The 25,751-nt window shown below is 46.6% G+C and overlaps 1 protein-coding gene across 7 annotated transcripts in view; it reads left to right on the plus strand.

Annotated features, from left to right (window-relative positions):
- The first annotated feature begins 6,011 nt into the window (after positions 1-6,011).
- Osbpl3 (oxysterol binding protein like 3) overlaps positions 6,012-25,751 on the plus strand; it is a 165,373-nt gene continuing 145,633 nt past the window's right edge. For 3 of the 7 annotated variants that reach the window (XM_021631085.2, XM_021631093.2, XM_021631087.2), the window contains exon 1: positions 6,013-6,306. The gene's annotated coding sequence lies outside the window, so the exon portion shown is untranslated. Of the gene's footprint in view, positions 6,307-17,825; positions 18,092-25,751 lie in introns of those variants that run through there. The other 4 variants (XM_060380014.1, XM_021631095.2, XM_021631094.2 and 1 more) reach the window with 4 other exon arrangements.

Raw genomic sequence — 25,751 nt, forward strand, 5'->3', positions numbered from 1 at the left:
TCAGTCACATACAACTCTCTCTCTTTCATATATATGAAAGATGCTATGGCTTGGTTCATTCTCCTTGTAGTACTGAGATTGAACCCAGGACCTTGTACACACTAGGAAGGCACTTTCCCAGCAGTCATATCCCTAGCTAACTCTGTTTCTGATCCAGCTTCCCTCTCGTGTACCTTTTGATAGCACAGAGGCTGGAAAGATAAGAATTGCATTTCCCAGACTCTCTTGCAGCTAGATTTGCAGATGCGATTTGGAATGTATATTATCAGATGCATTCCTGTAGAACGTGTGCTTAGAAATGGTCTAATAATGGGAACAGTGGGCTCTGAAGAACACATTCTGCTGGTGTGGCTTGTAAAAGAAGGGACGTCCTGGCATTTCTGCCAAGTCTTTCTGATTTGATAGGTAGACTTCTGATAGTGGCAGGAGCAGCAGCAGTCTTGGCAGCTCGAGTTGGTAGTGCCTGGCAGACAAGTGTTTACTGTAATTTATGTGGGATCTCCTTAGTATTTACAGTAGATAACATGATCTCATGTGTGTTCTCCGAGTTGGTACTTGGAGATAATTTATGATAGTTCAGTCCTGAAGGAAATTCTGTCCCTTCATGTTCCTCTGTTCCTGCAATGTTCATTTTTATGTTTGTTCATGTAACAATATGAACAAGTACAACATGCTTTAAAAACTGGTTATACCAAATGCTTGGGAGAAAGCAGAAAGCTATCTTGTTGTTCCTAAAGGTGAGCAATCTAGAACATTCCAGAAATGTTAAACGTCTGATATTAAAAATGACTCATTTAGAATTAGAATAAACTTTGACCTTAAGTTGCACAGATGGTATCTCTGTACATTAAGCAGGAATTGGATCTAAAACCAGGAACTCTAACAATGTGGAAGTTTCCTTTACAAGGATAGCTTTACTGTAATAAACACCAATTTTAAATCAAGAGTTAAAAGCATCAACAAGCCCATTCCGGAAGTGACTCCCTGCCTCTAATTCTCAAAATAATTCATCTTTTTTTCTGAACACACTTTTGGTGCCTCTCAGGACAGTTTCCAGTTTGTATTGTAGTTATTTATATACTTGTTTCATCTGACCTATGGAGGAAACTGTAAAAGCAATGAAGGTAGGAGCACCCTCTGATTCTTTGTCTGTCACAAAGTGCCTGCTAAGAATGGTTTCTTCTACAAAGGTGGAGCATGATCTATATTTAATCAAGTAGTAGATGAACTCTTGCACAGTCTTTGTCATGTTCTTACTAACACTCTTGAATGACAGCTTCCAAGTTGATTGTATGCAACAAAAAATACTTTAATTCATTTTTCACATAAAAGTGAAGGAGAGAGATGAGTAGGAATAGGGCTACTATTACTGCTTCAAACATACCTTTTTCTTATTCTTTTTTCTTTTCTTTTCTTTTCTTTTCTTTTCTTTTCTTTTCTTTTCTTTTCTTTTCTTTTCTTTTCTTTTCTTTTCTTTTCCTTCCTTCCTTCCTTCCTTCCTTCCTTCCTTCCTTCCTTCCTTCCTTCCTTCCTCTCTCTCTCTCTCTCTCTCTCTCTCTTTCTTTCTTTCTTTCTTTCTTTCTTTCTTTCTTTCTTTCTTTCTGTAAGTTTTCCTTATGTAGCATGGCTGATCTAGAACTCATTGTGTAGACCTGGCTAGCCTCAAATTCACAAAGATCTACCTGCCTTTTCCTTGAGTGCTGGGCCAGGCAAATGCTTCTTTCAGCTTCCTTGGATGATGGGTATGTGTTATGGATATAGACATGTTTTTGTTTTGGTCCCAGGTGTGGGATGTGGGACTGATTCAGATAGTCTACCGAAGCAAACAATTTACCTCATTTGGCCTCTGATAGGAGCTCTTTGCCAGCTACAGATAGTTTAAATCTGAGGACTCTGGAGAGAGAATAAATGCCAGAGCAGAGAGAGTGTGGAGGAGCTCTAAGAAAGAACAGGGCTGCTGTTGCTTCCCCCTGTGGCTCCTGGTTGCTGTTGTTGCAGTGAGACAAGAAGTTGGAGATCTGCTGAAACAAGGATTGAACTGGCTCCAAGGAACCCGACCACCCTAACCAGCAGGAAGCAGGTAAGAGAACTGCGGCCCCTCTCCCACTGACCCTTTCTCTCTCCTACCTGGTGTTGGGACGTTGGAAGGGATTGGGGTCGAGTAGAGAGAAAGAGATATAAAAAACGTAAATAAAACGTTTTTTAAAATGTGCCAACAGGTATGGCGAAAAGAATTTAAGAGAACAGGCGATCTGATCTCTGGGCTGTGTGATTATGATGAGGACCCTGGAGCTCCTGGTCTATAAAAGAGCTGAGGCTGATGGCATGATAAACTTTTACATGGAGTCACCACAGTCTGCAGAGAACCGGGGCTGTCAGGGCTCCTTTCAGCCCTGGGATGGTAAGGTTGTTAAAAATGTTCTGGATGGCGCATCAGCACTCTCTTGTGTGTTCACACTGTTCTGTCAGTAATAGCTTCCTAGAATACGGCATCAAGAATTTTGAGCCCTATTTGAACTTGGTGATAAAACCAGCTTTGACTTAACCCCTGTTGTCTGCCATGAATCACACAGGAAGGGAGTAGCAGCAAACAAAGCATGCAAGCTGATGCTTGCTGCCCACGGGAAGACAGTGAGCCCATGTAGGCCAGTGCCTGCTGCCCACGGGCAAACAGTGAGCCCAGGCATGACAGTGACTTTTTTCCATAAGAAGATGGTGAAAAGCTGGGTGCTGTGGCACATGCCTGTAATCCCAGCACTCAGGGCGGCAGAGGCACGTGGGTCTCTGTGAGTTCCAGGCCAGCCTGGTCTACAAGAGGAGTCCAGGGCAGCCAAGGCTACACAGAGAAACCCTGTGTTGAAAAACAAACAAAAAAAGGTATTAAGAACAGGCAGGTCAATGCCTGTTCTCCATGAGAAGACGGAGAATCCAATCATATTTAACTCTTCAACAGCCTCAAGAGATGGGATTGTTAGGGTTCCCATTGTGCAGATGGGATTATGGAAGCAAAATTTGCCTTAGGTTCATTGCCAGAATTTTATGCTTAAGCATGTACTTCTGCTGTCTCCCGATTTGTAGCACTGGCTATGTTCTGGGCCAGTAGTTTTTTTAGCCAGGAATCCTACAGGAGTCTTTTAACAATGTCTGGAGAAATTTTGGTTGTCACAACTGGGTAGGACAGAGTGTTCTTTGTGTCTGGTGGGTAGAAGGTAGAGATGCAGCTTACAGGCACTGGACATCCTCACTTTCACACCAAGAATTACTGGGCCAAAATGTCAGTCACACCGAGGTTGGAGACTCTGTCTTGGTCTACACGACAATTGTCTTCGTCCATGCAGCCCAGTAAGCGCAATGACTATTTCCATTTCACAAAGTAGGAAAGGTGATTGCTTAACCAGGAAGCATCACGACAACCCAAGAAGCCAGGGGGTCTGATTCTAGAAGCCCATGGAGTTCTTGTCCACACTGCATTATAGCCAGTTTCCTTTACTATGAAAACATGCAAAGTAATCAGGCAGCACCTGCTAGACTACTAGGACTGTCAGAGGCTAAAAACTCTCAGGCAGACCAGCGAGCTGTCTCGGGAGAGTCAAGACACCTTGATCCCTAGCACCCACATGCTTGAAGGAGAGAAGCAACTGCTGCAAGTTGTTCTCTGACCTCCACATCTATGCAGGTACATGTAAACACATACATGTTACACACATGTAAACACATACACACATACACAATCGATAAATGGAAAGAAAGAAAAGCGCTAGGCCAACTGCAGAAAAATCCCCCCAGGTGATGGAATATCTACAAAGGTGAACAGTGTTTGTACAGCTCTTCGGAGAAGAGGGCTCCAGAAACTTACTATGCAGCCATTGATCTTTCTCTAGTACATTCAGATCACTGCACTAAAATAAGACCGTGGAGAAAGCTAATTTTAGGACAGTAACGAGCTTTTGCAAGATAATTAACTCTGTGTGGGTTTCAACTTTAATCTTTCCCCCTCTTGATTTGTAGGAGCTGGAGGGAGCGCCAGTAAGTTTATTTAGAAGAGGAAGGGAAACTGAAAAGACTCGCTGAGATTCCTCTTTCTTGGAGGCAAAGCATTTTGAATATGAATGAATCTCTCATCCTGTCTCATTAACTGCCTTCAGTATCAACAGGAACACACAGTCAGCTTGGAAGAATCAGAAGAAGAAACCAAGGACAGGAAGCCAGTTTGAACAGTAAAACTGGCTGACTGTCCAACCTGTGGCTACCAGGCCATTTGGTACAGGCTACAGCCTCGTTGGGTTCCGGGTAGCTATGAATCAGGTTCAACACAATACATGGGTGTAAGCATATAGTTATTGTGTAATCTGGAGCGTGAACTTTGGAGATGATAAACACAGTTTGCAAAGTCCAAAGGTTGGGTTCCCCTGCAGCAAAGACATTCCTTTGGGATAAAAGGTGTGTCACCTGTAGGAAAGAGAGCCCAGATGCAACAGGATGGTTTGGAAGTGGGGAAAGGAAAAGAAGAGGGAGGATGTCTTGGGGAAGAGTTACCGGAAGTAAAGCGAGGCGCTTAGGCGCCTGAGCATGGGCAAGGTTCGGCTATCAGGACTGTTCTCAGCTGGTGCTCCTTCCAGCTGGGGTAGTTTAGGAAGCCCCACATCACACTGAGATTGGCACCCCAGTGCTAGGGCTCACAACATCTAGGGAATCTGCAGTCCTAGCCAAGCCTCCCTGGCCACCTGCCAGAGCCAAAGCAGACAGACCGAGGGAGTGCATCCGCGGAAAGTTCCAGAAAGCGAATATCCAAAGCGTAGTGAATGAAGCGTGGATGTGGAAAGAGCCTCAGAATTCTCAATACGGGGTTCACACTGACAATATTGAGCGCTGCAGGAGGCGGCTGGCTCGTACATTTGGCATTCTGGAGCATCCAGAGTGTCAGCAGCTGAGCCAAAGGAGTCAAACTGCCCAGCTGGGTGAGGCAGGCCAGACGGGTCTTAAAAGGGCTAAATAGCATCTGCAGTTCCTAGCCCCTGGGAAAGTGCTTCCTATGTCCTATAGCTGCTGCAAGTCTGAGAGCCTCCTCCTCCCAGAGGCCCTCAGGGGCCTGCGCCTGCCATCACTCATTCCTTCCAGCACTCTGCACGGCCCGGTCTCCATGCTAACAACTCACCAACGTTTTCCTGACTATAAATGTATACTCGCTTTGGTTTATCATCTGCTTCCTCTCTAAAAGGTAGGTTCTGAGAGGGCAGAGCCCTTGTTGCTTTCACCGAAGGAGCAAGGTCACATCTGTTTCTGGCATTCATCATTCCCTTTCCACAGGGCCACCTGCGGCGCGGGACTCATGTGCGGTCTGCAAATTGACCTCGGATTATCAGTGGCTGGCATCCAAGCTAGGATTCTGCCAAGCGGGCTGTGGAGTCGGATGGGCCTGGCACGCTAGCCAGAGGCTCCTGCGTTTCAGTCGCAACGCCGTTGCATCTCTTTCCCTGGCCCTTGGACAGGGACTGTAAGAACAACAACCAACAACCCTTCTCTCCTCCCGCCTCCCCCGTACCCCGCACCAGCACAATTGCTTCTCAGGGTCGGTCCCAGGTGTCCGAACCCAGTGTCCCCACACCAGCTCTGCTCCTCGCCCCTGGGCTCGGCACACATTTCCCCCTTATTTAGTTTCAGTCTTTTTCAGTGGTCAAGTGATTATCCCCTCTTGGACTACGTGAGTCCCGGGACTCTTCTTAAAACTAATCTTCCTCCGAGTCATTCAATAAACCTGCACTGAGAGCCGATGGGGCGCACGCTGCCCCACCCAGCCACACCTACCACCACCCTCCGCCCCTCTACACGCCCTGAACCCAGGGTGGCGTCACAGAATCCGCCCGCAGCTTCCAAGTCCAGGGCCCCGCCGCCTTTCCCCGGATGACTCCTGATTGGTGGGAGTGGGAGCCACTCCGCTGCCCCCCGCCCTTTTCATGATGTTCCGCCCCGCTTGGGACTTGGGCTCCTCCTTCCTAGCTCCCTCCCCTAGCTCCGGCGCTTCAGCTAATCGCCCGCGGCGCGCGCCCTAAAGTTCTGGGCAAAGTACTGAGAACCGGCCGAGCGATCGCACGCCAGCCCGTGGCAGGGCACCGGGGGCCCCGGCGCCAGGAGAGCTGGTGCGCAGCGCGGGCTTCCGCCCACCATCTGGCGGCGCCCGGCGCCCCAGTCTCCTGCGGCCGCTGCTGGAACTGCCGTCGGCTGAGTCTTGCAGAGACCGGAGAAGCCGGGTTTGCGTCCTTCCCGGTCTGGGCGACTAAGCGGCGTCCTCGGCAGCGGAACGCTCAGGTGAGCCGCAAGGCGTCCGCCGGCCTGGGGGTGAGGTGTGGTGGCAGCACGGGGAAGGTTCGGGGGCGCTGCCAGTCTCTAAGGTCCGGAGTGTGCCCGGAGTGCTCCCGGGAAGCCGGCCCCTCCGTCAGTCCTGAGACTGGGAGGTCCCCTGAGCTGTCGGTGCCAGTTTTCTGGGAGGAAGCACCCCGGCGCTGCTCATCCTGGAGCTGTGCCCCTCGAGTGACAGCCGGACCTGGGTGGACTGGGAGAGGAGCGGGGCGCGGGAGCCTGCGTGCGGGTGCGTGAGGATGCCGCGCGGAGGAGCTGTCCCGGGCACAGCCTGGTGCCGTGCGGGGGTGGGAGGCACAGGAAACCTGCTTAATTGGGCCAGGAGGGAGGTTCTGCCACATCTGTGAGCTTGGGCCCCGTGCGGCAGGCGCCTCGCTCTCCGGCCTTCCCAACCGGGTCACCACGCTCCAGCGTGTCTGCTGGGACCGAGAGCGCCCTTTCCCTGGGGCTCCAGGCAGTCAGCCGGCGTCAGCTGCCTCTGGCGTCGCCTGTGGCATCACCTTGTGCCCTTCAGACACTTTTTAACCAGCCTCGCGCCTCCCTGACTGTTGGGGCTGAGAGGGATGCAAAGTTGTCTCTCACCTTGTATCTGGGTACCGCGCTAGGGGAATTGGGAGTCCCCTGGGATGCCGCTGTGCCCTAGGGTTCTGGTTGAGGACATTTGGGTACCGTGGTTTACACGGTAGCTGCAAAAGATGATTTTTGCATAGGTCAGTCAGACTTCTGGTCCCCCTCAAAGCATCCTACAAGGTGAGGACCTCCTTTTGGCCGACGGAGACCTTCAGACAGATTGCAGCGCATCTAAGCTAAATGTCCATGTTAGCCACCCACTCCACGCTGCCTAAAAGCTGCCTGGAATGATCTTGTTTTTCCAACTGCCGGCCGTCTTCCGCTGCTAGGATGCCAGTCCTGGGAAAGCAGAGACCTGGTCCTGTTCCTTCCTCATTATCTTTCCTCAGTGTTAAGAACGCAACCTACTACACTGCGGGTTCACAGTACACATTTATGAAATGAGTAAATGTAATTTCTCCATAAATCCGAGAATCCTGACTCCACAGCTTGTTTGGGCATCCGTCGTTTTTCTTTTTTATTGGGAAAACTAATAAATGTCAGTAACTACTGCTGATGAGCACCTACTAACCATCAAGGTTTTCGCTGGGAGCTTTGTAGAGATAATCACTAACACCCCAGTAGTGTGATTAGTTAGGTTTTTTGTTTTTTGTTGTTTTTTTTTTTTGAGACGGTATAGCCTTGGCTCCAGATCCGACTGCCTCTACCTCGCCCTGTTCTGGGATTATAGATGTGTGCAGATGTGCCCAGCCTAGCTAGATTTTTTAAGTTTTCCTTCCTTCCTTCCTTCCTTCCTTCCTTCCTTCCTTCCTTCCTTCCTTCCTTCCTTCCTTCCTTCCTCCCTCCCTCCCTCCCTCCCTCCCTCCCTTCTCTCCTTCCTTTCTCTTTCTCTCATTTTCTCTCTTTCTCTCTGGCAGGGTCTCTCTGTGTCTCTGTGTACCCTTGGCTGTCCTGGACTTGCTTTGTAGACCAGGCTGGCCTTGAACTCACAGAGATCCTCCTGCCTCTGCCTCCCTGAGTGCTGGGATCAAAGGCGTGCGCTACAGCGCCTGTGCTTGTGCATCATGCAGGTGTGTGGTGGTTAGAGGACTTCAGGAGTTCTCTCTCTCTCTCTCTTTCTCTTTCTCTCTCTCTCTCTCTGCCTTTTACTCACAGCCATCTCCCTGACCCAAGCTAGACATTTTTTAGCGAATTGGAGGGTTAAGGCTCTTGTGGGTTAGCCAGTTCCCCCAAGGCTTTCTGGGCAGTACTTTGATGCTAGTGTTTTCTCTTCTTTTGGGCTACTTCGAAGAGACGAAATTGTGGTTTTTTACTTTCACAGCCAATGGACACGTTGTTGAGCTAAAGGAGCCGCTGTTTTATCCATTTTTCAAAAATGACTAATAGTTGTAGGCCAGGTACTACCAGACCGCACAGGGCGCATTATGTCACCATCTTGACAGGCTTTACACCCGAGGAAACTGCAGCTGGGATCAGGAACTTGCCTGGGGTCAATAGCAGTTCCCCAAGCTCTTCACTGTCTTTCTGCCTCGAAACCCTTAGCTCCTTGCACCGTCCTGTGATATCTCTTGCCTCACTCTTTAGTCAATGTTAATCCAGTGATGGATCCCAGTGGTAAAATGTGCTTGCTAATGCTGTCTGAGACCAGGCTGTAAGCTTCATAAGTGCTGGCATCAAATGGATCAGGTATACTGTTCCTGAATGGCTGAGGCGCTGCCATTGATTTTTTTTTTTTTTTTTTTAGTGTGTTTGTGTTTCTGAATATATGGTTTGTGGGCTTGGTCCATCAGGAGCTTTTAATAGGGAGGAAAGGATATCCCCCTTTCATCCAGATCCAGAAAGAAACCAGGCTGTTTTTTTCCCACTGTGGTAAATGAGCTCCATGATGCTCCGTGATGGAAATATCTTGTTAGGAACGTCCTGGAAAGCTGAGCAGTTCCTCTTCTCTCAGGTACAGAAGCCGCTCACTTCAGAAGGTTCTGCAGCAACGTTTCAGTACATAAGAGCATATCAGCTTTTTACAGCCTTGCATGAAACTGAGGGTGTGGAGAGGGTCAGATCGCCTCCTAAAGAGCCAGTTCTGGGGTAACACAGTGCTTCTCTCAGCACGAAGGTCTGGCTAGCCCATCCTTTGATTTATAATGTACTTCTTGGCAGGATTACCTTTTCCTAATTGACATTTCCATTTCAGGAGCCCCAGGGAGGGCTAGATTTGAATGCCTCGGAAGGGTGTGTGTGTGTGTGTGTGTGTGTGTGTGTGTGTGTGGCATCAGGGGCTATGGGGAGCTGTTAAGCTGAAAGCGATTTCTATGCATAATTGAGAGCCTTACAGTTTCCTGCAAACTCCCGTTCTGCCTAAATCCACCTATTCATCAGCTTTCTGGCTTTCTCGAGAAACTTCTGTTTTGCTTTCTCAGTTACATCTGTTCAGGCCACATTCCTGCTTCGCTCCGCCCCGTCTCAGGATCTTTCCTAGTCTTTATGTAGCCTCTGCAGTGTCTTAGTTCGCGGACTTCATTCTGCCCGAATGTTGCCTTTCTGTCTCCTGTCTACCATGAGTAGTAAGGAAGACACTTTAAGAACTGTCATTATTGAGCCTGGTGGGGTGCCACAGTCCTGTAATCCCAGTATTTGGGGAGGATCTCTATGAGTCCAAGGCAGCCTGGTCTACAAACTGAGTCCAGGACAGCCAATGCTACACGCAGAGACTCTGTCTCCAAAAAAACCAAAACCAAGACCAAACTAAAAACAAAACCAACCAATCAAACAAATGAAAATCTGTCATTATTGTATTGTTAAAAAGTCTTGGGTGGCTATAGCAGCAGCTTTGAACTTCGATGCGGAGAGACGGAGAGATTACTGTCGTGCGTGTTAGCCTTTCTCCATCTTAAAAGATTCACCAAAGCAGATGATTAAACCTCAATGACAAGGTGAGCCTAGGAAATGCTCAGTTCAGTTTGCTGTTAATAAATGTTGGAGCTGAGAGTCAAACCTCAAATCCCTTTCTCTACCCAGTTAATGTAACTTCTTAGCTGAGCCCAGGGTTCGGGATCACGGGTTCATTCCTGGCTTTCTGCGTGCTGGTAACCTGAACCTGGTCAGTAGAACGTCTGACCTTTGCACATGTGTGCTTCTTGTCTTCCGCGCTTTCATTGACTTGCCCTGTAAGAACCTAAGCCTTTCAAGGCTGCCGAGTTTAGAAACTTCATCCGCAAGCATAACTTCTGTGAACCCAAACTGTCAGAGCACTTAAAAAAACAAGACAGGGTCTAACTGTGTATCCATGGGTGGCCTAGAACTCTTTGTGTAGACCAGCCTGGCTTCAAACTCACAGTGTTCCACCTGCCTCTGTCTGCTAAGTGCTGGGATCAAAGCCAGTGCCGCCTGGCCTTGTTAAAACATTTTTTTTAAGTGTGAATGAACACCCAGTTCTGGTCATTGAATACACTGTTGGTTCCTTTTCTTTCTTCACGGTTTCTTTTATATCTCCTGGCCCTCCTTTTTTTTTTTTTTTTTCCTTTTTTTTTCCAGACAGGATTTCTCTGTGTAGCCTTGGCTGTCCTGGACTAACTCTGTAGACCAGGATGGCCTTGAACTCAGAGATCTGCCTGCCTCTGCCGCCTCCAGTGCTGGGATCATAGGCGCGCGCTATCGCCCCCAGGTCTGGCCCACTCTTCATATTTAAATGTATTGCACTTTTCTAGATTTTATTTTTATTCTTGTTGTGTGCCTGTGTGAAGTATTTGTGTATGTTCATGAAGGTGTACATGCAAGTATATGTCTGTCTGTCCCGGCGCTGAGATTGCTGTGGGCTTTGGTGGTCCACTGGTGTCTTTATGTTTGTACAGCGAGGGTCTTACTGTCTGAGCCGTCTCCCTAGCCCCCTTCCCCAGGTTTTAAATGTCTTCAAGACAGGGTGAGTGGATTCTTCACACAAAGATCTGGTATCCTATTGGTAAAAAACAAACAAACAAACAAATAAACAAACAAACAAACAACAAAAAAACACAATTCAATTAAAAAAATTAAACGATTATATTTGGTTACATTGTGATAAAAAAGCAGTTGGAATGTGTTATTCTGTTTTCTGGTTTTTGATTTTGATATAGGGTGTTGCTGTGTGGCTCCCGGCTGAACTTACCATTCCCTTGCCTCTTGCTCCTCTTCTTCCTCCTCCTCCCCTACTTCTTGTTTTTGGTTTTTCAAGACAGGGTTTCTCTGTGTAGCCCTGGCTGTCTCCTGCCTCTTGCCACTAAGTGCTGGGATTGCTGGCATGAGCCTTCTAGCCCATCCTGTTGTCTAGTGTTTGACCCACAAAACTCTCATACCTTTAGAAGTTTATGCTGAAGCGTCAGAGCATCTGGTGAAATCCGTGCGAAGCACCTATTCCGAGCATGCTCCCTTTTAGGCTTTTCTTATTTGTGCTAAGGCTCCTATTGCAAGCCTGTCAGAGAGGGCATGAGATGGCTTGTTTGACAAAGTGTTTGCTTTGCAACTGTGAGGACCTCAGGTTGATTCCCAGAATCCTGGGCGCAGTGGCTGGGGCTTGTTGTCCTAACCCTGGGGAGGGAGAGGGCATTGGATCCTGGGGCTTGCCGGCCAGCCTGCCTTCCTTGTTGAGCTCCAGGTGAGAAGCCTTGTCTAGAAAGGAGCAGGCAGCACCTGATGGGTGACATCCCAGGTTCTCTTCTGGCTTCCATACACATATGTGCTTGAACTGCACACATGCACCCACACCCACACACTTGCACACATACACTCTCTCTCTCACATACATGCACACGCACATACACACATTTTGCAGCCATTCCAGAATTCATTGTATCTTTTTGTGGATTTTTATTCATCGATGAGTATTTGAGGTCTCTCTGAATCAGGTCCAGCCCCTGTCCAACCTTATACTTAGCAGACATCACTTGAACTACTGAGTCACAGCACCCACCACCAAGGCTATGCAGGACAGGGGTCTTTTGTATTCTCCGTGGTCATTCCTCCTCGTCCATGTCCACCTGCCTCATGCCTATTCATGGTCTACTTCAGAGTAGACACGGCTTCCAGAAAGCCTCCCTCTGCCTTCTCCAGGTTGGAGCTTGAGACTGTTTTCTTTCTCATCAGGCACCGTGCCCATGTATACACTGCCATTACCATTCTCCTGTGACTTGTCTGAATGGTGATCTAAACCACTGCTTCTCATTTGGTTTTTGTTACAATAATTTAGGGATCTGCAAACTAAAGTTTTCTGCTTAAGGTGTCTGGGTCAGATGGCTTGGAGTGAGGAGATTTAGCAGCTGGAGTTTGCTCTTGTTCTGAGTAGTTTTGTCTTGTTGTATTACATCTGGATGACACAGTATTAAACATCTTGTGTATGTAGTATATTTGGCCGCTACTTTTAAAAACCACTATGGAGGCAAAATTCATGTGTGGTGGTTTGAATGAAAATGGTCCTCAGAGGCTCACAGGGAATTAGTTGTTAGGAGGTGAGGCCTTATTGGAGGAAGTGTGTCACTGGGGTTTCAGAAGCTCAAGCTGGGCCCAGGGTCTTTCTCTTCCTGCTGTGTGCCAGTCTAGGTGTAGAGCTCTCGGCTCCTTCTCCAGCACCGTGTCTGCCTGTGTGCTGACATGGTTCCCACCATGATGATAATGGCCAATCCGTAAGCCATCTCCAGTGAAATGTCTTCCTTTATAAGTGTCGCTGTGGTCATGGTGTCTCTTCCCAGAAATGGAAACCCTAAGACGTCTTGTCTCATACAACCCTAATTTGTGTGTCATGCAATTCATCCTTTTAAGGCACACGATGTAATGACTCCTAGTCTATGCATTCAGTTGTGCAGCTGTTACCATAATTAATTTTAGGACACTTTACTACCCCTATTTTGTGTTTGTATGAAAAGGCAGACATACAGCCTGTGACCTTCTGTATCAGACTTCTTTCATCTAGGATTTTGTTTTTGAGGTTCATCCCTGGATGGCAGGAGCCAATATTTTATTTTATTTTTTTACATTGTTTAAAAATATATCATATTGAGGTTAGGCATAATGCCTTTAATCCCAGTACTTAGGAGGCAGAGGCAGGGAGATTTCTGAGTTCAGGCCACCTAGGATTACAAGTGAAGCCTTCTCTCAAATGGGTAAATCCCACCATACTGTATGTGAACACCATGTTTTATTACCAGTTTGCCAGTTGGAGGAGCCAGTGGGTTTTTGAAACACTTCCCTGAGCTCTGCTCCCACATGCTAGCGAGTCATTTGCAATGCTCTTTGCATCTTGATGCCATACTGTGTGATATGAGACGGATGTGTAAGAAGCACCTGAATGATATTTTACTGAAGCTGTCATGTTGGGCTCCTCAGAGTCTGTTGGTCTCCGTCTGTGGTGCTGGGGACCTAACCCAGGACCTTTGGGATGCTAACCTCAGGCTCTACCAACCCCAGTATGATTATTTAGATACCAACTTGAAAAACCAACAGTTAAAGGAGAGAGCTAACCAAGGAGATGAGAACATGGAAGAAATACTGTAAGTTCTAGTGTTTGGGTGGGGAAGCAGCGTAGAGGAAGTGAGGGGGTCAGTGAGTGACTGATGGCAGCTGAAGCTGTGTGGTGTGCTGCTGGGGACATTCTCTGTGTCTGCACTGTCTGCTGGGCAGCCATTGGTCATATGTGGCCACTGGATAATTGGCTTTGGCTATCCTTACCAAGATGTGCTGTTTGTGTAAAATGCATACTGAATTCTGAAGACTGACAACGAAAGACTGTAAAAATGCCTCAGAAACATTTTTATTGAGTGCATGTTGAAGTAGTAATATTACAGACATACAAGTGAATAGATTCATCAATAATCTCATTTTCTTTTATTCTTTTGATTGATGACTTAATTAAAAGTACATATAGGGATTATACTGTAGTCTGTTGGACAATGCTGCTACTCATTTTTTATGTCTGAACATTCCATATGAATGTGTTAAGGAAACCTAAAGATGTCTGAAGTTTTAAGAAAGTACAGATTGGGATATTTTTGTAAAAAAAAATCCCTTATGTTTGGAAAGCTTGGGGAATAGGGGTTCATGCAGGTTGCTTTGCAGCGGCCTCCAGCAGACAGTTTGTGCAGCCTTCCGCTCATGTAAAAATTTGAAAATTCTTTTACAGTGCTTGGACTGGCCACCCGAGAGGCTGGGGTTGCTCCTTTGGCGATTTATCAGGTTATTCTGAAGTTGATGAAATATTTTCTTCACGTTGGAAGAATGTAGGGAAGCAGTTGGTGACTTTATGGTTTTTTTGTTTGTTGTTTTTTGAGACAGGTTCCTCTGTGTAGCTTTGGCTGTTCCGGAACTCACCCTATACACCAGGCTGCCCTCGAATACAGAGATCCACCTGTCCCTGCCTCCTGAGTGCTGGCATGAAAAGGCGTGTGCCACTACTGCCTGGTGACTTCATAGTTTTTGATCGTATTACTTATACTCCTGAGTTGACTTTCTTCTGGACTTGCATTTTAATGGCTTCTGTGCAGCACGGGCAGAAATATGATGCTACATGATAATGATGTGCAGATTTAAAGCCAAGAATTCGGCTGCTTGGTTGCTTTCCTACATTTATTTAGATGAAAACTCTGGCACTGTCTAGGTGTCTGTTTACTCATAGACTGACGGGGAGCGAGTATGTTCAGTTCTTGAGGAGGTGTGGGCCGGATGAGTACCCCTAAACGAGTCATCTTCTTGGTGTGTGCGGCCCTGAATGGGAAAGCCACAGCTTCAAGTCCATTCAAAGGGCCAGGAGAGGATCGCAGACTCTCAGTTTCTGTAGGTTGTTAGATTATTTTCACTCGTTTTGTTTAAGGTGCTGAAATTAGTTTTTGCAGTGTTGTATAGGCCAAAAAGGCTTTTCTTCGACAGACCATTTCTTCACTCATGTGTTAAAGTTTGGTGTAGTAGAGATTTTCAATCCTGTGTCCTCTGTTGTCAAATATTCTAATATTCATAAGATATTTAACGTTTTTATTATTTTTTAAATTTTATGTGCAGTGGTGTTTTGCCTGCATGTATGTCTGTGTGAGGGTATCTGATCCCCTGGAACTACAGTTACAGAGAGTTGTGAGCTGCCCTGTGGGTGGTGGGAATTGAACCCCAGGTCCTCTGGAAGAGCAGCCAGTGCCCTTAACTACTGAGCCATCTCTCCAGCCCCACTTAAAGTTTAAGTCTTCTAAAACAAACTTTCCTATCTGAATCATCAGTATTGGGCAATGAGCTACAGTGCTTAGAGGCAAAAGCTAAATAACCTATGTACTTTTCATTTCACCAACATCAATAAACTTGAAGTAAATACCTCTTTAGAATTGAATCATGAAGTAAGATTTTATGCTCATTCATTTTGTAAGTATTTGTCAATCCTATTTGAAGTACCAGGCACCATGCTGGAAACAGGATGTGGTGGGGAATTAGAGATAGAATCTACCTTCAGGACTTTACAGTCTAGAAGAGGATGTAGACATTACACAGAGAATTCATTAATTACCATGGTGATATGTAGCTCAAAGGGAAGGAGTCTGGATTTTAATTGGGACCCTGGGGAGAAAAGTTCTATTTTCCTGTGGGTCATGATTCAGGCTGCAAAGATCTGAACGAGGAAGAGAATAGAGACTGTGGCTTGGAATCCTCCCGGGAGGAGGAGACATAACAAAGCCCTGCCCTTTGTGTCCTTCAGGCCACATGGAACTGAGGAGAAGGGTTTGGGTGTCTCCCTCTGATGCTACACACAGATTTATTTATTTGCTGATGGGGACTGAGTCCAAGGTTTTCTGTTACCTTTGTAACCGAATCTGAACAAGTTCTAACAACCAGCCCACTTGTATAGCCCCAGACGAGCTCAAAGTGAGTTGCTGTCTCACTCAAGCGTAGCTCATTGGTCCAGGCTTGTGGTGTGGATTAGTTACTCTTCTCACTGTGGTGACAGAACGCATGACCAGAAGCGAGTTTAGGTAGGAAGCGTTGATGATTTTACAGGCTGTGGTCCGTCGGTGAGGAAGGCATGGTGGCGGGAGCTTGGTGGTCATGACATGTCCACACTCAGGAGGCAGAGAAAGATGGATGATGGCGCTCACTCAACGTCCTTCTTTTTCTTTAGCCCTGTAGCCCAGCCTATAAGATGGTGTTGCCAACATTTAGGGTAGATCTTTCCCTCCCCACTCAAACCTCTCAGCAAATGCCCTCCCAGACACAGTCTGGGAGGTGTGTCTCCTAGGGGACTCACAAATCCAGCCACGTTGACAGGGAAGATGAACATCAAGGACCATTTGAAGGCTTGAAAGCCTAGTAAGGAAGTCGACTTGGATTTTTTTCTCACAGGTTCGGAACAGTTCGAAACGAACATACCTCGTTTCGCAGGTATGTGGACATGACAGCTTTGCCTCCTTTGGTGCTTAGGAGTCACTAGAGAAGAGCCCGTGCTGCCGTTGAAAGTGCTGCTGACCACAAAGAATAGACAACCATGGCAGTCCGTGACTGTGGTGAGCCGTGTGTCACAGGAAGTTATTTCACACTGGTAGAGGTCAGAGATAGACGGTGGTCACAATAGGAAAAGAGTGAAGAAATATTATCAAAACATTTTTAAAGTTAGTATGATAGTTCGTAGGACTGGGGGCTGGTAGTGGCTGCTGAGTGATAAGGCGAGGGTGATTCTGCGTGGAAATAATAAAGATGTCCTATCTTCTACCAAAATAAGTTCCAGATGGAGCAAAAAATTAACATTAAAATGAGGAAAATGAGTTAGAATCCCACTTCGGTTAATGGAGACAGGAAATCTTTCCTAGATCCGATACAAACCCGGAAGCTGTCAGATAAAAGCTGAGTCACGTGAATGCATGTAATCTTTTGCAAAACCAAATCTTTTTAGTTATGTCAAAAGACAATAAAAATTTTAGGAAAGTAGTACCAGTGTATGCTACACAGATGTACTGTGCAGTCTATAGCAGTATATAAAGGGCTTGACAAATCCGTAAGATTTGTTACTAGTTACTCTGGAGGTAAAGAGTATGAGCACTCAGTTCATGAGACTGTACAGAGGTGACTCTGAAACATGCTGCAACTTTAATCACTTTGGCAAAGTAGATGCTATGGAAAACCCTAGTAAGGCGCTACTTTTTTACACTCCGCATTGACACATGTCAGCCATGGTAGTACTGGCAAGGGTTTGAGGAAATAGATGCTCAAATACTAGATGGAAATTAAAGCCGGCCTAACTTCTATAATCTGTCAGAATCGCAAACATATGTACTCTCTGTATCAGCAGTTGCAATTCCAGGAATTTTATCAGACTGATAAGCGTGTAAGACTTATCATTAAGTTAAAATACAGTAACATGTAGAATACACAGATGTGTGCTGTCCATCGACTATCAACAAAGGGATTGCATGTTAGCTAGTGTGTAAAAGTACATCCCTGTACAGTATATTTCGTATGTACCTATGCATTTGTGTATGCCTACATTCACACACGTGCACATGTACAAAGCAGGTGGGCTGCCGTCAGCCTCCAGGGCATGTGTGTCTCTTTCTGGGTTCTGGCTGATTATTACCTCTGCCGCGGCGTGAATCAGTCATGAGTGGGTGGGAGTAAGGCACACCATTGAAATCAGCGAGAGTGACAAGTCAGGGTGTTTTTCCGGAGAGATGGTTGGTAAACATTTACTTTTACTCCTTATGCATTCACAGATGTAAAACACCCTGAAGGACAAAAGGTTGCTAACACAGCATAACCCCAGGGAGGGCCAGCAGGAAACAGAAAGGTAGCGGTGAGGTCGGAATTGTGTCTTTTGGAGTTTGTTACAAGTAAATGTGTTACTTATTTTTGGAATGAGTATACAAGGTAACCAGAAGGTAACTGCAGACTCCCAGTTCCACAAATATGTTATTTATGAGGAGCTTTCCTGTCAGGGAAAGTGGAGCAAGAAGCTCTTAGGGAAAGAGGGTGCTACTGGTTGTGTGGAGCCTAGCTGGAGGCCTTAATCAGCGTAGAAGGACCAGTGGCAGCTTGGAAGACAGGCAAAGCCAGTGATGGTATTTGGGTCAGCAGCACAGTGGATATTATGACAGCTGAGGAGGTTCCTAAGGGCACATCCCACCCTCAGCCGGGACCTAGGAGGAAAAGGAGGATTCGTGACGGTACTTCATGAACGGTAAGCCAAAAGGTGGTCAGGGAAAGGATAACCAACCACACAGGTAGGACCACAACAGCATAACGATATAGTCAAGTCTTTCATGGCATATCTACTAAAAAGGAGCCCCGGCCCTCTGTATTTACCGAGAGAGCATCACCACATTTAATTCTGACAACACCTTGTAGATGGGATTATGTTTCCAGGATACCGCTTCGGTCGAGGAGGGTAATTCTAAACAGGATGGGTTTAGAGCGGATGCTGATTGAACAGGGCCTTGGAGCAGGGTGAAGTTTCAGAAAATGGGAAGTAAGGAGAGAGAGGAAAGTTATCTTTTGTAGCTGGAAGGCAGGAACTGGTAGAATCCCAGGGTGTGCATGGCTGTTCAGTTCTCTGCCAGCTGCCCACCAGATGTTTTGAACCAGGGATTATGTGTTCCCCAATAAGACTGGCAAACTGGTGCAAAGGTTAAACAATACCTTTCTGGAAGACTTCTTAAGTTTCTATTGTGGGGAAGAGAGACTGTAGGAGGCAAAGGAATCACTATGAAAAGTGAGCTAGATGCAATAGCCCGTGAAACAGGGATCCTGAGGGGGCTTATACACATCTTGTCTCTTGGTGTTGTGTTGTTTGAGACAGGCTCTCACTATGGAGCCTGGGCTGTCCTGAAACTCACTATGTAGACCAGGCTGGCTCTGAAACTAGAGATCCACCTGTCTTTGTCTTCTGAATGTTGGGGACCAAAAATGTGAGCAGTCTCTTGGTGTTTGATACAAGCTTTATTTGCCTCTGTAGCAGTGTATTTATTTGTGTGTGTGTGTTTGTTTGTTTATGACACAGGGTTTCTCTGTGTATCCTTGGCTGTCCTGGAACTCACAGAGATCTTCCTGCCTCTGTCTCCCAAGTGCTGGGATTAAAGGTAAGTGCCTGTACCACCAAGTTTATTTTTGTTTTTATTTGAACGTAATTTATGGAAGGGAGGCTCTATTTCTAGACCATTCTACGTGGGAATAAGCAAAGTTTGGTGATTTGTTGACAGATTTATGTGAAAAAAATTTTTTTAATGAATTGTATCTGGTAAGGTGTGTTGTGTCCACCTCCGCACTCACTGCCCAGGGACCCGGGAGAGGGGGTTGCTGCCAGTGATTCTTTCAGCTTATGAGCATAGGCGTGTAGCGTGAACTGTGTCCCACTTCGGCCCCGTGGCCCGGCGTGATCTTAAGCTTGCACATGTGTCACTTGCACAGTGTCAGAGAGGACAAGGACAAAGGTTGCAGCCTCAACAAGATTCAGAAAAAGGACTGCACGCATGGCTGGCTTGAAGGTGGCCTGTTCCTGACTGGAAATTCCTGTTCTTCTAGTCTCTGGTCCCAGGACTGGTCTCACTGGGGCTTGTTTTCACTCTCACTTCTGCATCCTGTGGTCCTGGTTCAGGACTCAGAAGCCTCCTTGCTGCTCTGGCACCTGTCCGACCCGTTCTCAGCATGTGGCTAAGATGTAGTGGACACTTATTAAGAGCCGGCTGCCTTTTCTGATCCGCAGACGACACAGTTGCTTTGCAGGGCTGGGCTCACAGGGCTTTCGGATTTCCTCTGCCAAATGTGATGCGGGCATGCAGCAGACGCTGAGACTCTCCTTCTCTGCCAGCTTGTCCCAGGCTGTCCGTGGTCCAGGCGGTGAGGTCCTGGGACTTGTTGTGGCTGCTTAGCCTTCACTGACAGACGTCCCTCTGGGTATTGAGCTCTTAGCCAAATGTTGATAGATGTGAAAGAGCTATAGGAAACAAGAGCCTGGTGACCGCCAGCTGGGCAAAGGAGCCAGCTAGAGGAGGGGATCATGTGCCTAGGAAACAGTGATAGCTTTCTGGGGTACAGTGCTTCTAAGCCTCAGGAACCCTGGAATGCCCAGTTCAGATATTGATTGTGGAGCCCCTGTTTCGAAATAGTTTAAGACATTCCATCCTGCTGGGATGCTGCTAAAGCAGGAAGGTAAATAATTCAAAGAGCTTTAGGAAGTCCCTGAAACTGAACAGATCCACTAGCCGGCCTCTTGGCTGGAGTGAGCAATTCAAGTTGAGAGTCCTCCTTAGACAGAAATGAAACTGAGCTGCAAAGATGAGTCTCAGGAGAAAAGCTATGAGACGACTCTGAGACCAGCCCTGCTGCCTGGAGGAAGCAGAAACCAGCCAGGAAGAGGTTTAGACCAATCACTCTCCAATCTGTTGAGCTTCGTGCAGACTATGCAATAAGCTCCAGGTTCCTTGCTTCGTGAGCTGTCGCTCATGCTGGGGTGGGCCTTGGAGATGCAGATGTCTTTGAGTCATTTCTGCTCCTATATATAGTCCTGTAAGCAACCCCAATAAAATTCATTGGCTTACCGAGTTGGACTTTGGTTGTATCCGTACTTTGGTCTGGTCTGGGATCCCTGTCTGGGGTTGAGTAGACTTGTGTGTTTCCAGCAACAGTCCCAACCTCTGTCTGACTTTTAGATTTAATAGGGCAGGAACCATAATTGCTGTCTGAACAGGGACCTGATAGAACCAAAGACTGAGGACTGGTGCATGGTCCTTGATAAGGACAGCAATGTTACTGAGGCTGAGAAGCCTGAAATGGGAGTCTCCACGGCAGAAATTCCAACACAGTTGTCATTTCCTGTATGGTGTCTGTGTTCTTGTGCCTTGTGTGCTATGACTGTGGTTGCCTGGTTCTTGCTATGGGTAGATGCTGGGAACAAACAAAGGAAATTTATTCTAACTGCTGCCATTTTGTTTTCAGACTCGATTTAATCATAGGAGAAATTAAGTTCAAATTCCCAGGATCTAGGGCATCTGGGGACTTCCCAATAGCTGAACAGCTTCTGTTGAAAGGAAGCAGTTGTCTGAGTCCAGCCATTTCAAGGACAACTTCTCCATCTTGCTGGCAGGGTTAACAAAGTTCATGTTCTCAGGCCCAGGGACCAACTCCTATCCCAACTGATGGAAACCCCCTTGACCAACCCCTTATGTCAGAATATGACTGGACAATGCCACAGCCCACCCCGCTCCTCTCGCTTCATGGTTTCCTCCGTTAAATGTGCTGTATGACTTCTCCCCATGGTGTCCTCCCTTCAGTGTGGTGGTTCAGCTCCTGCGTCTGTTCCGCAGCCCTGATTGATCAGTAGTGGCTTGATTACAATACATTTTTGTCATGGCATTGACCTGGTGTTTGAATTCTGTTGGCTCTAAGCAGACCCCACGACAGTAGTGAGGCCGGCAGGAGTGCCTGTGGGAGGGCTCCCAGGATGGCGGTCTTCCTCTGTGTGGTAGGGGATGGGTGCCTGCTGGATGAATGGAGTCCACAGTCTGGATATATGGAGACACTCTGAAAACACTTAAACTTTTAGAGGAAATTTTACAGTCGTTGAGATGCATGGACAAGGGTCAAGAGTGTTGGTAGCTGGCAAGCAGCTGGGGAGGTCACCTGGCCCTGTTAAATTGTGTAGTTAGAAGTGCGCCTGAGGCTGGCATGGTGGCCAGGCGGGAACTTGTTTGTGTAAAGGACCAGTTGCAACAGGAAAGGGAGATGTGGCCAGTATCCCCATGACCTCCTGGTTTGATGACTGAATTAGATAAACAGGATCTAATTTTATCTAACTAAATTAGATAGGGCATTAACTAGTGCATCACGAAATCTTAAGCACTTGAATTGCTAGAATCAGGGAAGACTTTTAAACAGGCAGTGACAGAGCCTGACTTGTGAGGTGGAGGAACATCGGAGCAGGTGGGAATCAATCTAGATACTGTGGAAGCAGGAAAGCTAAGTACCTTTCCGTGTATTCTTAGGCAAAGGCTGCATACCCTGACACAGAAACTCAGTTCCTGGTGGACTGGCTTATTAGAGCCATTAGGAACGTTTGGCCCTCTCTGCCCGAAGTCACCATAAATACCAGAAACTGGAGGACATGGAGGAGAGGTGGGTGCTGTTGAGGGAACGAGGATTAAGAGAGGCTGTGTTTGAACCCCAGTGCACTGGGCCAGATAGAACTGTGTTCACAAAGGAGTTAAAGAAAAGGTTGGTCCAGCAGGGACCTCAAGGCCAGTGTGGCTTTAGTAGCTTTGCTGAGTGGAGCAAGATCTTCATAGAGCAGGAAAGGCTTTCGCAGAGCTCCGTGACTTAGACCAACATGGGAAGAGTGTCTGTAAAATAAAAGAACAAGCTAAAGGAGTTTTTTGTTTTTCTGAGGTGAAGCAGAGGAAGGTGTGGCAGGATTTGTCTTGAGCTGGGGTTCCCAAGGAAAAAATCTGATAAAAAGCCAAATTGTGTGTTAGAGCGCTTCTGCCTGAGGAGCAGTTGGCAGAAGACATTCCTTACAGGATACAGGGGAAGACCATCGAGCCTGTCTGGGGCCAGGTAATCCTCCCAGATGAAGGAGGGCACATTTCCTCCAGCAAAACTTATGCTAGGGGTAGAGACTGTCCAGTTAGGAGCTCCCCCGACAGCCAGGTCTGGTGAACGAGGAGGACAGAAGCATGTGCCAACCCCAGGCCACTCTGACTGACCCATGGAGCCGGCAGATGCACTGGGAAAGCAGGGCCACATTAACCTGCAGCCCTGAGCAGGCCTGAGCAGACTGAGTCAGGCCCGCTGAGTTTATCAGGTTGGAGAAGTGCAAGGCTCCTTGTGTGCGCTCCAGGATATGGTTCAGAGAGAAGGACTGAGGATTGCAGAGAACTAGTAAACTCGGCACCACCTATCCATGCTTTGTACCAACCTTGATCCGTGGGGAAGCACGGATGTTCTTGGGAAAAGGTCCTGTTATATAGACATACTGCTAACCTTGGAGAGTTTTGCAGATTTGAAAGGCTGCTAGACAGACAGTCAGATACAATGGCACTTCTGCCTGCAACTGTGTGGGTATAGGCTGATGTTTCCTTTGAGGACCAGGTTCAGTACGGCACCACCCCCAGTCACTCAGATGTGCACGACCAGGACAGGGTCAGCAGGGACAAAAAGAGATGCCGGCGTGTCCTCTGTGGAGGCAGCTGAGGCGGATGTGTGTTGTCTGGCCTGAACAGGATCTTGCTTGGAATGTGAACACGTTGCAAACACAGATTCTGATCACCGATGTAGCAGCGCTCCCCGCTCACATGACTGGCTTAGGGGAGGGGAAGGTGGCCCAAAGAAATGCTCTAGATTCTGGCATGTTCTCCTCTCCATCAAAGATGGTGAATTCAGGAGAGACGTGAATGCAGGGTTAGGCAGCAAACTCCTCCAACTTCATCCAGTGAACTTCCTGTAGCTACCAACACTAAACTGGCCATGAATGTCAGTGTTCCCAAACCTGAAGCAAATTGGTAATAGGATGAAGCGTAAATAGTCATTTATACCAACATTTTCCCTTTTTAAGATTTAAATTAAATTCGATGTGTTTGTGTGTTTTGTTTTTATGTCTGTGCACCACTTAAGTGCCTGTCAGAGGCCAGGAGAGTGTCAGAGCCCCTGGAAATGGAGTTACAGACAGTTGTGAGCTGCCATGTGGGTGCTGGGAATTGAACCTTGGTCCTCTGGGAGAGCAGCCAGTGCTCTTAACCTCTGAACCACCTCTCCCTAGCATTTTTCTTTTTTGAATACGGAAAGAATATAGCCACCCAGAAGCTCCTCAGATTCAGAGGCTGACCCAAGACCAGCTTATTGGATATTGATTTTTCAAAGTGTTCCATTTCAAAAGACTTCTGTCTATTTTATTTATACTTATACTTTTATATTTTTATTATGTCTATAATCAAGGGTAAGCTAGCTGGCTGAAGAATTAATCCTTTAAAAGCTTTGAAAGGAATGAGGAACAATAATGTCTAAGGCCATTTGCAAATGACAAAAGTTCATTTAGTATCAGAACAATAAAAAAAAAAGGTTTTGGTTTGTGTTGCTAAAAAATTCACGGTTGAAGCCCTCAGGAGGCAGAGGTAGGTGGATCTCTGAGTCTACAGAGTGAGTTCCAGGAAGGCCAGGGCTACACAGAGGAAACCATGTCTAGAAAAAAAAAAGTTAATTAACTAATGATTCATAGTAGGATTAGCTTCGGGTAGAGAAGGCTCTTGATGCCTGAGCCACGTGGTCCTGTTTCTTGCCACAGACTGTCTTTTCATCTGGGTTTATCGCAGGCAGGCTTTCTCCTCTTCAGTGCCTCTTAGAGTCCACAAGGGAACAATGATTGCTTCCATAGATATTTGTGGGCTCTTGATTGTTGCCTGGGTCATGAACCTAATCCAAATCACTTTCTGGGACCAGGATTATCGGGGAAGTCATTGGTTAGACAAGGGTCATTGTGTGCTTTGGGATTATGGAAGGATTGAGGCGGTAGTATTAGGAGGTGCGGGGGAGGAGTTGGCAGGTCATTTCTGATTGATTTTGGCTGTGGTTAGGATGTTTAGTTTGGTATTGACGGGAGGAATATAGCTTTGACTCTTACCTTTCCTTCCATAACATGCTTAATATAGATCATTAGGTTAAAAACTTACACAAACTAGGAATTATTAGTTCAGGATTTTGAGATAGTGTGAAATTTGACTGTTTCAGCACTTTGCTTTTCCATGTTGTTCCTTGTCTTCTACAAATTTCACTGCCTCTTGGTGACAGAGACAAGGTGACATCAAGAGATGTAACTAAAACCGTGGCTGCATTTCTTCCCTCTGGAGTGAGGTGTGCTTGGGGCACACCTAGGCAAAACCAGCGTGGTCCACTGACCAATGGGAACTGAAAGGGATCCTATGGGAATCCCGCTAGTCCCAGGCTTGCCCTCTCCTAGTCCAGCAGGAAGCAGAGGGTCACTTCCTCCTGGCGGTTACCTGGACGCACACGCTGTGTTCATTTCCTCCCTCCTGAGTCCTGTGGAAATCAAGTTCAAAATGAATTAACACCTAGTTCAGAAGAGATAAGCCTTCGGGTCTGTTCATGGCCTCAGAGCACCCTTTATTTCTTTATTTCCTAGCGAAGTACGGATAATATTTAAATGGAAATCTGTTCTCATTGTCATTGTGCATTGATTTTTATGTTGTCCAATTTCTCTGCTTATTTTGAGCCCTGCTGGCTTGGCTCATAACATCATGTCTTCTCCTTTTTTTTATTTGGTTTTCTCTTTCTTTTATTTTTATTATTATTATTTTTTTAATCTTCCAAATAATTGTGTCTGAGTTGTGGTCAAGATTCACAGAAACCCCCTTGATTAAATTTCTCATTCATTTATACAGCACCCATTCCTTTGTGCTTCGAGAGTATTTTTAGAAACCTAATGAGGAGGAAGGATTTGTGTTTCATTTCCCTCAGCTTCCCTCTGTTCAGACACCTGCGCTTGCCAATAATTACCACTCCTGTGGTGCACATTCTTGCTTTCCCTGTCTGTTGCTCAGTGCTTTGAAATAATATTGGGGAAAAGCTGGGTGCAGAGGCATATATCTGCGCTGGAAAAAAAAACAAAAACAGAAACAGTTGTTATTTTCTCCTGGTCGATCAATAGAAGATGCTTATAAAGAGTAAAAGCTATTTAGTACCATTTTTAAGGCTGGTATTTTCGTTTCTTTTTCCAGCAGCCTCACCTAGTCTCAATAGGTCACCTCCTTTGGTCATCTTGTTTGTCTGTCAGTCTGCCTGTCTGTCTCTCTCTCTCTCTCTCTCTTCCTCCCTCTCTTCCTTTCTCTCTCTTTCTC

This window comes from Meriones unguiculatus, chromosome 3 (assembly GCF_030254825.1).
Source record: "Meriones unguiculatus strain TT.TT164.6M chromosome 3, Bangor_MerUng_6.1, whole genome shotgun sequence".
Lineage (NCBI taxonomy): Eukaryota > Metazoa > Chordata > Mammalia > Rodentia > Muridae > Meriones > Meriones unguiculatus.